Source organism: Neodiprion lecontei, chromosome 7, assembly GCF_021901455.1.
Source record: "Neodiprion lecontei isolate iyNeoLeco1 chromosome 7, iyNeoLeco1.1, whole genome shotgun sequence".
Lineage (NCBI taxonomy): Eukaryota > Metazoa > Arthropoda > Insecta > Hymenoptera > Diprionidae > Neodiprion > Neodiprion lecontei.
In genome coordinates this window covers 6,949,761-6,963,194 of record NC_060266.1, presented here as the reverse complement: position 1 = coordinate 6,963,194, position 13,434 = coordinate 6,949,761, and the positions used below count along the sequence as shown (strand labels likewise).

Sequence of the window (13,434 nt, the reverse complement as noted above, 5' to 3'; positions counted from 1 at the left end):
TCTCTCTCTCTCTCTCTCTCTCTCTCTCTCTCTCTCTCTCTCTTTCTCTCTCACGCTGTCTACTCTCGTCATTGAATTGCCGGCGGGTTTCGGAGGGGGAAACACGATACGTCACCAATGTCACCAAAGGTAATATATCATCGCGATGCTTATCCATTTTCGAGAGATAAGCTCCGTGCCCGTATGTAAAATCGTTGGGCAAAAATTCGTTTGTGCACACTTGAAAGTCTCGAAACGGAAATCGGATCGACGTTATTCGCAGCCGAACAATTTGTGCAATGTCTCTTTATGCTCTGATTGTTTCACCTGTGTATCGGTTCGCTTCTACGGCGATATTCTTTGGAATTGTTGTAAATGAAACGGTATTTATCGACACGTTTAGACCAAATTGTTGTGCCTCTTGTTTTACAAAATTATTAATTTACGGTACAAATTGTGAATTTTTCGACTGCTAAAACCAATTGCTAACGATGGTGAGACACTGCAAATTTATTTTTTGCTCATTTTAGAAATAATTAGGATGAAACGTTGACGATCGGAAAAGGTCAATAATTGGGACAGGGTCGATAAATCGTACACTTAACTTAGGTATCATGCGTTTTACTTGAACGACCGCAGCAGCTTGCTGCTAATACTGTATAACGACGATTTTTATACACCAGTAAATAAGCACGAAAGGTAGTACTTTTTAATATGAATCCGTAAACTTGGTCTAAGGATAATTCTATGAAGCTGCGCGGAATCGTGATGATAATCTTGCAATCAATCCCCCCCGAGATCGTTATAAAAAAGTAGGGTTAAACAGTTTGATTCGGAATCTAATAAATTTATCGGAACAAAAGTTATGTTGGGAGAAAAAAAAATGTGAAAAAATATTCTATGTTTGTCTTCGAATGTTCGAAAATAAAGGAGAAAGAAATGTAAAACCATTTGAATGGAAGGGGGGACATTAAAATTTTCATTCCCTCTTTTCTCTCTTATTTTTGTAGATACGAAGATGAACATACGATACTTGGTTAAGTTTTTTTTTTTTATGTGTCCCGAACAACTTTTTTTTATCATATTTCTTGATAAGGTTATCAGATTCCGAATGGAACGGATTAACGCTTTTTTTTATAACGATCTCGGGAGTCGATTGCAAAATTATTATCACCATTCGATTCAGCGTCGTCGAATTACCCTGAGATTAACTTTCCGTATTCATACCTACAAAGTACAAACTTTTGAATTTTTTCTCAGTCCATTTGGAACAGACCAAATTACCGTTCGGCATTTTGAATTAAACGTCATGCTTCGGAACAATTAAGACCGTACTGGAAACGCTTATTTTTAAACACTAACAATGAGAGAAGTTTCCCAGATCTGGTTAATACGCACTCGTTGGCTATTTATATTTTTTACTAAACAACCGAGATTAGAATTGAAATGACATTCGTAACTGTAACAAATGAAACGTTTCTTTGCGTATGATTTGAAATTATTGTACAATTGCGTTATAACCCAAAAAGATGAAACTCGTTTTTCGTGTTGATACAAGCACATTTGTTTGTTTCAGGTATTCAATTTCGAGTAGTTTTCTCCTACTATTTAACAGACAATGTATACATATTTACATTATAATAAAAAATTTTACCTCAATCTAACAAACCGTTTATCTTTTATATCGCTGTATCAAATTCTTCGTTTTTTACTATCCGGCTAATATTTTTAATACCCTAAAACACATTTAGACTTGTGAAATATTAGTTTTCACCGTGTCTAGGTTATAATAGTATGAAAAATTGATAGATCTACGGTTTTGGTATCACAGATTTTCATTTTTGAAGATCTCGACGCTCTTTATCCAGTGAATTTGGGAACGAGATTGTTCTAGAATCTTGAAGAGTAGATCAATCAGATAACTTTGAGTGTCCTGGCGCGTATAATCTTCCGGAGAAACTGGTTTGTCTAGTCAGTAACCTTTCGTTAACGAACAAGATTTCTGAATTACTTTCGTCTCGTTTGACCTTCGCGTTTCTCCGTTGATCTGTTTTTCTTTTTCCCCTGACGTTTCCAGCTCACATAAAGCATTACACGTTGTTTCTAGAAATTCGAAGCAATTAATACCGAGCATTATATTTTACTTAATTAAAGTGTTCATTTCTCTTTTACCTTTGTGACAATTTTTTTTTTTTTTAATCTGTTTTCTTTACTTCTAGTGTCTCTGTGACATACTTTCAAAGTAATTTTTCTCCCCGTTTCGCTGTATTTCTCGCACGCATAATATACACGATAACTAACTTATTTATTTTTATACTTTATGTTTATGCTACCGTATAATCCATTCGCTAGTGTTTTTACTACTTCTTATCTTATTTTCTCTCGTATGTACGGAGTTATTTTTTCTCATTATTCTTTTCATTGTATTTGACTATTACAGACCTGTAACTGATAATTCGATTATTAGTATCGAGCTCTTGTACTGAATAAATAAACGAATTGCAGTAATGTTTTCAGAGTAAATTCGCTTACTTAAGTTTATTGTTCAAAACATGTGCAATAACGATCATTCTGAATCTTGGACATTCCAGAAGTTTCAGAGAGTATATCGCATATATATATACATATATTTTTCAGCTACAAATTATTGTCATAGAAAGTTAATATTCGATATGGAATTCTGAAATTATCGGACCTCGTAAAATGTCATGGAAAAATAAAAAAATAAAAAACCCAACTATGAAACGCCGTTCGTAATCTTTCTTCTTCGCTTCTGCAGATTATTTTCAAGTTATCTTTTCTTTTTTCCCCGTAGAATAAAAATCGAGCACAGTTTGAATACCGACGATTAGACGAAAACCGATCGAGTGGATAAAAATAATGGTGATAAAATTAAACGGTAACGGATAAACTTCGGCTGAACGTGTCGGTATAAGAATAAAATTTAAAAGTGATTTTGAGAAACGTTTCAAAAAATTTATGTTACCGCAATTTATTGCGCAGCTTGCTCAGTTGATTGTAAAATTTGGATTAATTGACGCGAGCATTGCTCATTAGTCGGTGTGTGTGTGTGTACAGATATATAGACGCGTGCGCATCCGGTTTGCGATGGATTCTCCCGTCCCAGCATCATTCATTTACAAAACATTAACCTGGGTCCCTCCATTAGCAGGGCGAAAACCGATACGCGTCGCCCCGATACGCTCAATAGATTCACTCTTCGTGGGGTAAAAAGATAGAAGAAACACGCAGGTCAGCTTTACGGAGCGAGGGAGGAAACGACCCGATTCTACCGAGAAGGCAAACTCTGACTAACGAACCTGGAACCTAACCTAAAACTAACGAACCTGCAACCTCCTCCAAAAACCATCGTCGAATTTTTCATCGATAATAGCTTTCCTTATTAGGACGTTCCATTCCAAGTTGATCGACCAATTTGATCCCTCGCCGTTTTTAACCCTCCCTTCGGGAAATCACTTTTGAGTTTATAGAAGTACTGGCAGACCGTTGTAACTGATTTAATGTATAATTATTGAATCACTGGTACATGGAATTATGTTTCCTTGGGACCATGGGTTCAAAACCTAGTCGACGTGGAGAGGCAATATAAGCATAAATATAGAGGGCTTGTTCATTGGTTTATAGTTTGTCTGGTATTTTTAAACGTTTGATTGATAGAAAATAAGTTCAAGTTTAATAAACAACGCTATTTTCACGGGATTGTTGTGAAAAAGGGAGGAGAAGGCATTCGGTAAAGGATGTTGCAGAAATTGAGACGTTTTGTGATTAATAAATAAAGTTATTTACGAATTTCGTATCGCTGGTATCATCAAGTGCACTGGAAAAGTTTATTTGAATTCATTATTCGATTTAAGTCGTTCCACCTCTGTTGTAAAAGTTGATCAGAGAGATTCTGGCAACTTTAGTTCATCCAAAAGGAAAAGTCTTCCAGATAACTAAAGATCAGGATGTAATCAGCTACAGATTTCAGAAATTCACAAGACTTAAAAGAAAACATCTTAAACAAATCACCAATTTATCTTAAGATAAATTATTGATGAGACTTCTCGTGACGAACGAAATAAATAAATAACCGTAATAAAATAAAGTGGAAGATAAAAATTCGGGAGACAACACCTTCCGTCACACGGTTTACCTGCTTTTTCTCAAATCTCACGCTGGTTTTGCGACCAGAAGCCCCTCAGTCTCTTATTGTTAGCGACATTAGAAAAGTCAAGACGATCCTTCCTTGTGCATTTGAAATAGAAGTCACAGGAAAGATCTACAAAGATTGGTTCCACGAACAAACCATTTTTATTTATTGATTTTTAACCATCGTGGAAAATTTTCAACTGACAAAAATCAATGTCAGACATATCTTTTATTTTATATCAATATTTAATTTATCGTTTCACACAGTTTCTGATTCAACCGAAGCGTATTCATAATATGCGTCACGTCGTATTGCGCGCCAATAAACCGCATTCAGTATTTGCATGTGAACTGTATCATGATGCGGAATACCGCATATGCTATGATTCTTTGCGTCAAAAACTGCGGGGATCGCGGTAATTCATCATTCTCAATGTTACGGAAAGAGTTGCTACTCGAAGTTTGTCTTCTAATTTTCAACTATACCAACGAGCGAATGAAAAAGAGAAGAAATTATGTATATTCTCGAAATGAAACTTATTGGACTTAATTAACCAACAACTAAAACGAAAAAAACAAGAAAATGAGGACGTTAATTAATGTGAAGCTTACTAAAAAAAAATACTGCGAGAAACGTAATTATAAAAATGGAGATCAAATATTGATTACAAAATTTCCCAAATTAGGAAAATGCAATTCAAATGGAATATTCGAAATCAATGTTTTATTAAACTACTTCACAATAATTTAGCCAACATCTCTTCTGTACAGGGATTTACCTGCAATTTTGCAACTGTATGATTAAAAATAGCGTGTTCGAAACGAAGAAAAATTACTGCTTGAAACAAACTTCGAAATAGTTATATCCTCAGACCTAGACACGTTTTTGAAAAGAAAAAAAAAATACGCTTTTTACGACATTCTCCTAAATTTGCATTTATTTTTCTCTAGTCACTATATTTGCGATGTTTTTTCTCAAGTGTACAAAATTGCCGACATATTGCTATTGCACAATTATCGTAGAAATTCAATATTATATGTTTACAGTGTAATTTCACACCGGAAATCTAGGAACTCTGATTATATCGAGAATCAAGACTAAAATCGTCGCTTAACGTAGTTAAAACATCACAAGATTTTTTATCGAATTTTCCTGATTCGTCGGGTTCAGTTTCTGTTTTCATCCAGTTACAGTCGCTGATGAGGCCTACTGGAGTAGAAGATTCAATATGAAAGGAAACGTGTGATGAAAGGATTAATGAAAAGGGTACCCGTCGCGACAACGATGATTACTGTTCTCGCCGAATGAGCTTCATCCATGTAAAAAGCGATTATTTTTTGTGCTCTATAAAACGACATATCTGTGTAAGAAAAAAAATCAATCGATTTTTCATCAAATTCTACACCGAGAAAAATTTTCAATTCTATTTACTGTACAGTTCGAAACTATTTTCGTTTTTTACCATGACCGAAAAATAAGTTCCTTCCAAGTTCCTAGTCTGACAACTAGTTCTGACTATACTTTCTTGTAACTATTTCGATAATTTGGTATTAGTGCAACGATAAATTGATTTCGTGCACTTATTTCAACGTCAAAAATGTAATAATCTGAACAAACTGATTTGATTGTTGTGGTAACCAGAAAATATAGTATTCGCAACTATAATCACGTTAAATAGTTACTTGCACCACATTTTTTCCTCATTCTAATAAAATTTGAAACGGTATTCGATCAACATTTTTCTAAAAATTTTTAGTATGTAACTATAAAAAACAAAAAAATGTCTAATATTATATATTATGGATGATATGTACTGATCTATAAGGCGTTCTAGTTATGCCTAGCTATTGTAGAAAATCGTTGCTTTAAATCGAAAGAATTCTCTTCCGTTCACAGCGGTGGATAATATGTACACAATTAACGATGTAGGATATAATGACGACACACGCAAAGCAGCATTTCCGCATCGCTGAATGAAACCTTATATGCACGTTGTGTCCACAAGATAACTGAAACGAGTATTAAAACGTAGGTAATATCAGTTTATCGCTGTTGTGTGACTTGTTGTAATGAAAGACAGAGTTTATTCTCGTACGAACCGTATTTTAATATCATAATGCAATGCGTTTCGTGTTATTACATTATATTGAATAGAAGATTTTCCAGCTCTAAAATTCGTCGCATCGACTCGATATTAGCTGGCCCAATTTTTCACCGATGTTTGATACGAACGACAGTATAACCAAGACTAATTAAAAATGACGCGAATAGTCATTTCTCACGTCTATTTTGTCACTGTTATTTTGTTTTAGCTCTTATTTTCGTCAGAGATTAAGTTGATCGAAGCAACCCACTTCGACCGCGTCACTACCGTCCGACCAATCAAAAAGTACGTCAGTGGTGCTCAATCCGTAGAAATTGGTTCCTGTTCTCCGTACAACATTTATCTGGGATGGTTTACGTAGTAAAAGTCGAAACTTTATTTAAATTTGTCCCAGAAAAAATTAAACACCTTGAAGATATTTCGGAGGATTTTAGCAAGATGGTAGAAAAATGGAAAGGAATCATCCATTTTCCTTATATTTATGAAGAATTGTAAGGTATTTACAAGTAAACGACGAAGTGTGTTAGGTTGCCTACCACCGAGGGGAACAAATATCGGTAAAACAGACCTACCAAATCGTAACCACTTCAACGTGACTCTGAAACGCGATCGTTGAACATTTTAGCATAGGTTATAAACAAGGAAACAACTGTTTGGCCAAATCCACACAATTTGGCAACAGAGGCAGTTGCAGTTCACTCGTGGGGACCCTAAACGCGCTACATATCGATAACTCGGTAGGTCTGTATTACCGATATTTGTTTCCCTCAATGGTAGGCCACCCAACATACTGCGACCTTTGCTTGGAAATATCCGGTACATTTCGCCAGAACAATTATTAGTATAAATTTTAAGGTAAAAAGTTGCGTTTGCGTAGCTTCCACATTAAGTTCAGATGAGGTTATCATTTCGGCGGTAGATATTTTACTAGACTGATATCAGTTGGCGTTGAAAAATCGAGGACTCGATTTCGTAACCGTGTAATTTCTGGCAGCGGTAAATTTATCTGAAAAAAATTTCTGACTACACGTACGGAAAAAACCGATTGCGAACCAAATAGCGTAATACGAGTCTACCTCGTGAATTTCTTTACTAGACTAGAACGCGTATATAATATGATACAATTGTGACGAGCAGTGAAACGTAACAATAATGTCACGAATAATAGTGGCTGCAGGTGGGTGTAATTCATTTGTAGAGTGAATGTTTCGCCGAGAAAACAGGCTTGCGCATCATTTATGCCGTGATTTCTATTTTCTAAACCGTTTCAGGAATGTCCCTCGAGGATTATTATTGTCATTTTATTAACACCCGGTGTTGCTATTAACGCAACTTTAAGGATAAATCTAGATTCCATAGTCCGGTGACAACTATTTGCAAGTATTTTTGTGATGTCTGCAGATCTCTGTGGCGAACAAAATAAGCTAAAAAATATTACAGTTGGATTAAAAAGATCAATAATCGTAAAACCTCTCCTCAAATTGTTCGTGTTTTAACACGCGTTAATTCGAATTTGCTCACATTCATTCCCATGACACGGTAGAGATCCTCGTTCATCCGCACTCATCATCATCGGTGAAAACAAAATCAATGGAAACTTTTCAGAGGTATATTTTCTCTCTTCTCCAAACTTTTGATTCGTATGATTCGATTGATTCTTGAAGAGAATCAAAACGCGTTGCGTATAGCAGCTGGATCGAATGACTGAGGTATAAAACGGGGTGTTTTCACCTGACAATGAGAATAATTCGAAACTCACTCCAGCTCCGGATGAATTCACCCTGCAGTGAACGTTGCGCGCCTTTTCCTAATTCGTCCAGCGGACTGCAGCGAACACGTTTCAAACAAGTCGCACTGTCACCGTGATTGCATCAATCACCGTGCTGATTGCAGTGTAAAGTGCCACTGCGATATCCAATTTGCGGATGTACCTGTAACTCTATGCACGGTATACGTACAGATATTCTTCCAGAACTCTTTTTACACAGCCAGTCGATGCGAATTTCCTGTGATGACGTAGTTTCATCGCTTCTGGAACTCCTCGCGGGTCTAAAGCGTGAAATAATGTCGCAGAGTGCTCCAGGCGTTGCAGGTCATGTATATACAAGTGCAGGCAGTCAGCCTGGCGGCGGTCCTTGATCGTCGGGCAAGCAGCCTAGATATTTACTCGACCTGGCCTCGTGAAGGGGAGATTTTTTTTTTTTTTTTTTGTAGTTTTTGTGTAGTTTTTTTCATGCACAGGGATAAAACGGGCAGAAATAATATAAAAGGGTTGAAATGCTGAATTATAAAAGGCGTTAAAATCTGTTTTTTCGAAATTTGAAAAAACGTGGAAATTCAAAACATACAAAATTTGAAATTTATAAATGCGTAGAAAACAAAAATTCATGACGATTCTATGTTTTGACTTGTTGTATTCTCATTCATTCTGATGATTCTACTGCATATTTTGGTTTTCCGTACTTTGATATTTCTACATTTAAAAATACTACCAAACAGATATTCTCGTTTTCGAAAATTCGATATATTTCCAAACCTTCTGTTTTCTGATCTTTCTACAATTTCACCCCTACCATTTTTTTTTTTACGGTTTTCTTTCAGATTGGTTGAAAACAAATACTCACTGTAAGAGTTGTTTGCCTTTCAGCGTTCCTCAAACATTCTATCCGTGGATTCGTTATAAAACCTATTTACCTGCATCCTCGTCCTCGCAGCTGCGAAGCTCGTAATGAGCTCATTCAAATCACGAGGTAAACAGATCAAACGTGCGCCTGCTTTTGACCAGTACATGTACAAGAGGCATTGCCACGCCAAGTCAAGGAGCTTTTGACAACGAGACGGAACTCAAATTTCAAAAAATATAGTCGTAAATTTTACAGATTCAAGAGGAAAGAATGGAAGTTGTCCAAACTAAAAAGACAAATACATATTATGTCTTTCTGCTTCGAAATTTTGAGAATCCCTCGAAATCATTTACGGTAAGTTTTTCAGTATTACTTTGTTAAAGTCTGTTTCACATCGAAATACGTGAAATCTTAATCACTTTTTTTCTGTCGATAACAATCCAAAAACAATTCATGAAAGCTCCATTTATCAAGTTCGAAAATGTAAAATAAATCAGTCTAATCGAAAATGATCTGGTCAAAAGGTCGTTTACTTGGCATGGAATATTTGAACTAAAAACATTCAGACAGACAGTTTATTTTTAATGATGAATCAAATGTACCTGGCGTGAACTGAAAAAGCTGTCAAAGTGACGAGTGTGACGAATCAAAGGCTTCCAGGGGTGTATATGAGAATAATTTCGTTGGGCAAATTTTGACAATTAAAAAATTTTTTAAAAACTAGGAAGATCCTCAAAGTTCAAATACAATTAAGTACAATTAATAACTTCAAATAGCTGAATTAACATCGTCGAATCAGTTGAACAATTTTGTTAACCTGCAACCAGTTTTTTCATAAATAAATTCCGAAAAACTTGCCAATGTCTAATTTTACATCATCATCGAGTACCTATAATCGGCAAAAATCTAGTGGCTTTGAATTATTTCTGCGAATCAAATTTCAATCACTCGTTACGAAGTACCGTTTACATCAACTTCCCGTCAAAACAATTTACAGCTGATTACACATCATCGATTTACGAATGAAATTATGATCACGAGTGTTGAAATTCAAAGCGATCTTTTCTCATGATCCTGCATACGCCCCGCTCCATCTAGACACCGATCGTTATATCCTATTGTCGGATCCACGATTGAAATGGCTACGTGTCTCTACGTGTAAATAGATTTCCAATCACAAAACACACGCGATACGAAAGGCACAAAAATTTCTGATAAATGACACGGCGAGGACGAGTATATTTTTTCATGGACGTATTCTTCTTCGTTTGTATGATAATTAGATGTACGCGTACAAAAGGCCCAACGAACAAACAGCTGTATTTGAGTCGAACCGTGTATTGTGAACCAACTTATTTTTTCATATGTCTCGAGATTGAATTGCCCAAAATACGTCTATTGGAAATTTCTATGGAATAGGTCCGATCGAGATTTTTAGTAATAAGGTCTTCAGGATTTGAAACTTGGTATAAACTGTTCACAAGCACAAAGTGTCAAATTTGCGAGGATAAATATTCCACGGCTAACATTGGCTTGTCATTGAAACTCAGAGTAGGCGAAAACTCGAGTTTTGAATTAAACTTGATCTGTTAAAACTTGAGATTCATCAAAACCTCTAAAAATTTTACATCATTTATAGTAACTGTATATCGCACAGTTTTTTCAAATGCATCGCAAATAGAAGTGCAAATAGATTTTTGTTATCCACTACTGATGATTCGTTAAGGATAAAAAAAGGATAACTAGGGATGGACTCTAGTTAAGATTATTAATCAAATTAGTTTTAGTTCAAATTTAAATTTAAATTGATTTAATACCTGGTATTAGGATCCCAGAACCTGAGTATCCTGTGGTGGGAAATTTTTCTGAAAATCGTATACAAAAAAAAAAAGTTCGACCTTTCTTCAAATTTATCACGAATATGGAATACTTTTTCGGATTTTTAGAAGATTTACAAAGATTTTCAGCGACGATGTAAAAATATCTAGATAACCAAAATAATTTTATCGTTGCAATGCAAAAATTTTTGTTGACATATTTTTAAATTTGTGCGCCAAATTACTGTGCTATGTGTGCAAAAATACCGACACTGAAATATTGACTAATAATTTCTTCTTTTTTTTTTTTAATCAAGATAAATCAGACGCAACCTCGAAAATTCTGTTGGAATTTTTTCTAGAACCCTTCGTACTCTTTCAATTCTGATGGAAACACCGAAAAAGGACAGTGATCACAAAGTTCTGAGAAGAGGCAAGAATTTCTCAAGTTTATTACACATCAATGTACGACGTATCTGTGAAGTATGTAGCACAATACGTACCTTGATAATTGCAGACATACAACGATTGTGCAATATCATATATGCATTACGTAACTTGGAAATAGTGTTTATAAACGAGTTATACATGCGATATATGTATTACGGTATGTATGTCGGTACTGCGCAAGGTCGTTAAGAGAACTGCTCACAATCAGATTGTTCCATAGCATGCCGAAGAAAAGTCTACAATACGAGTATTAAGGTTATGTAGTATTCCTACCTTTACCGACCGAGCAAACTGACCCTTTTTCTTCCTATTCTTAAGATGAGGCAATCTTTGAATTGCCGCTAGAGAGGAAAATGGGTCCTATGTGCGAAATAGGGAACGTCGAATCAAAGAAGAAATACACAGCAAAGAAACGTTGAGACGATACGTTTAAAGATGTTCTCATTTCAAAGTCTCGAGACTGACTATTGTTACAATCATATCGGCTTACCGAGCAACCGTACAATAGACAGTAGATTAAACATTTGATGACTGCCAGGCTGAATGAGGGGTTAGAAGACAACTTCGTTACACTATGTTAAATAAACAAACGAACGAAAAGGATTCAAAAAGGCTGAGTTTGCTCAGTCGGTAAGGGCGGGAGTACTACATGGACTTGATGAGCTCGCGGATTCACATTGTGTTTCATACCAGAGATTCAAGCTGTGTGTCTATGGATGAAAGAATTGTCTAACTAAATTCATACGAGTAATTGTCTGCACGTGTCTGGATGAATGGTTTTTTTTCTATTTCAATGCTTTATAAGCAACATTTTAATCCGCCGATGCCAGTGGAATACGTATTGAATAATTCATGAGCTCAGAGAATCATGCACAGTGTTCAAGGTGCCGTAGGTTTGGAAACTTCCTTGTAATTGAAATTTTGATTTTCGAAGAAATTCGAGTTTTTGCTATTTTTAAAAATTTATCGGGTAATATAGAATTTCACACTGTTCTGATATCAATTCACTGTATCGAAGCTAATATGAAGCAACAAAAACTACTAAAGCAATCGTGATTACCCTAGTTCACGCAATAGGTATAAGTATAATAAAGATGCTGTACAAATTTTAGCATCATCGGTCTAGTACTTTTTGTAATATCCTATCGACACTTTTTTTTTACGTACGTTCCTATCAGGCACTATACATTAGGTTGTAGTCGCTAATTCATCTCTAAAAACTTTAGAATATTTTTTAAAATGTAAAAAAGTATACTGTTAAAATTATGAGAAATTTTATTTCAATGGTTTGTCTTAAAAAAATACCCCTAAAACCTTTAAAAACCAGCCTTCACGCCTAGACGACCCCCTTAAATAGCTCATGCAGCATGCTCTATGGAGTAAAATTCTCTGCGGGTACATCATACGTAATTTAGGTCACGTTTGCCGACCAAGCAGCAGCCCGGCGAACCTCCTTGGGGTTGTGCGTGGTTTCCAAGTTTGTGTTCCCTGCTCGGTAGATAAAGGAGTGCGCTGAAGCAGGGAATGCGCCGCGGTTATAATATGCGATAGCGGGCACTTAGAAACCCACTTTTCCAGCTCCTACGCGAGTTATCCGCATACATCCAGCGAGGGTTGGGACTAGGGCCCCTCTAATTGCGAATATTATACAGCCACGCGAAATGGTACGACGCTCGTTTTCCAGAAATTTTTCAGTTTTCCAGTTTTATTCATCGGCCGAACGTAAATACAACGGAAGAAAATATTTTGGATCCGTAACGTGGGCGTGGTTAGCTAGGCAATATGGCGCTGGGTAATCAGCTGATCGTTCTAGCTAAATCTTGCGAATACGAAGTCACAGAAAATGTCCTGCAAGCCGTTGAACTTTCATTTTGTGATGTTGAGTCAATATACGGTGAAATATGCAGCGAAAATACAATTTTATAATTAAATATGAACCAGATGGTGCAGCACATTTACTGCCCCAACATGGCGTCTGCGATAAATCACGAGAATATCGTCTGTCAATGAATATCAAAGGAGTCTGTGCACTGCGTTAACAAAAATGTAATGAATACCTATTTTATTCGATATTTAAATACTGCGTGTGCTGTTCTACGAGCTTTTTTATTATAAACAGCACATGTCCTTGATCTAGTAGAGTATGAAATACGTGAAATAGTTCCCGTAAAATTATGTATATAAAAAAAATATTGTAATTTGAAAAAAAATTGTTACGTCATACAGCAATAATTGTGGACAATCAGGCAATTGTATTTTATGCTTCCTTCTATAAGTGATTTTTGAAGACCGTTTTACAGATAATTT

The 13,434-nt window shown here is 35.7% G+C and overlaps 1 protein-coding gene across 2 annotated transcripts in view; it reads right to left on the bottom strand.

Annotated features, from left to right (window-relative positions):
- The window catches only part of LOC107220185 (glucose transporter type 1), a 74,608-nt gene that overhangs the window by 48,768 nt on the left and 12,406 nt on the right, over positions 1-13,434 (bottom strand). The gene's annotated exons all lie outside the window — the stretch shown is intronic.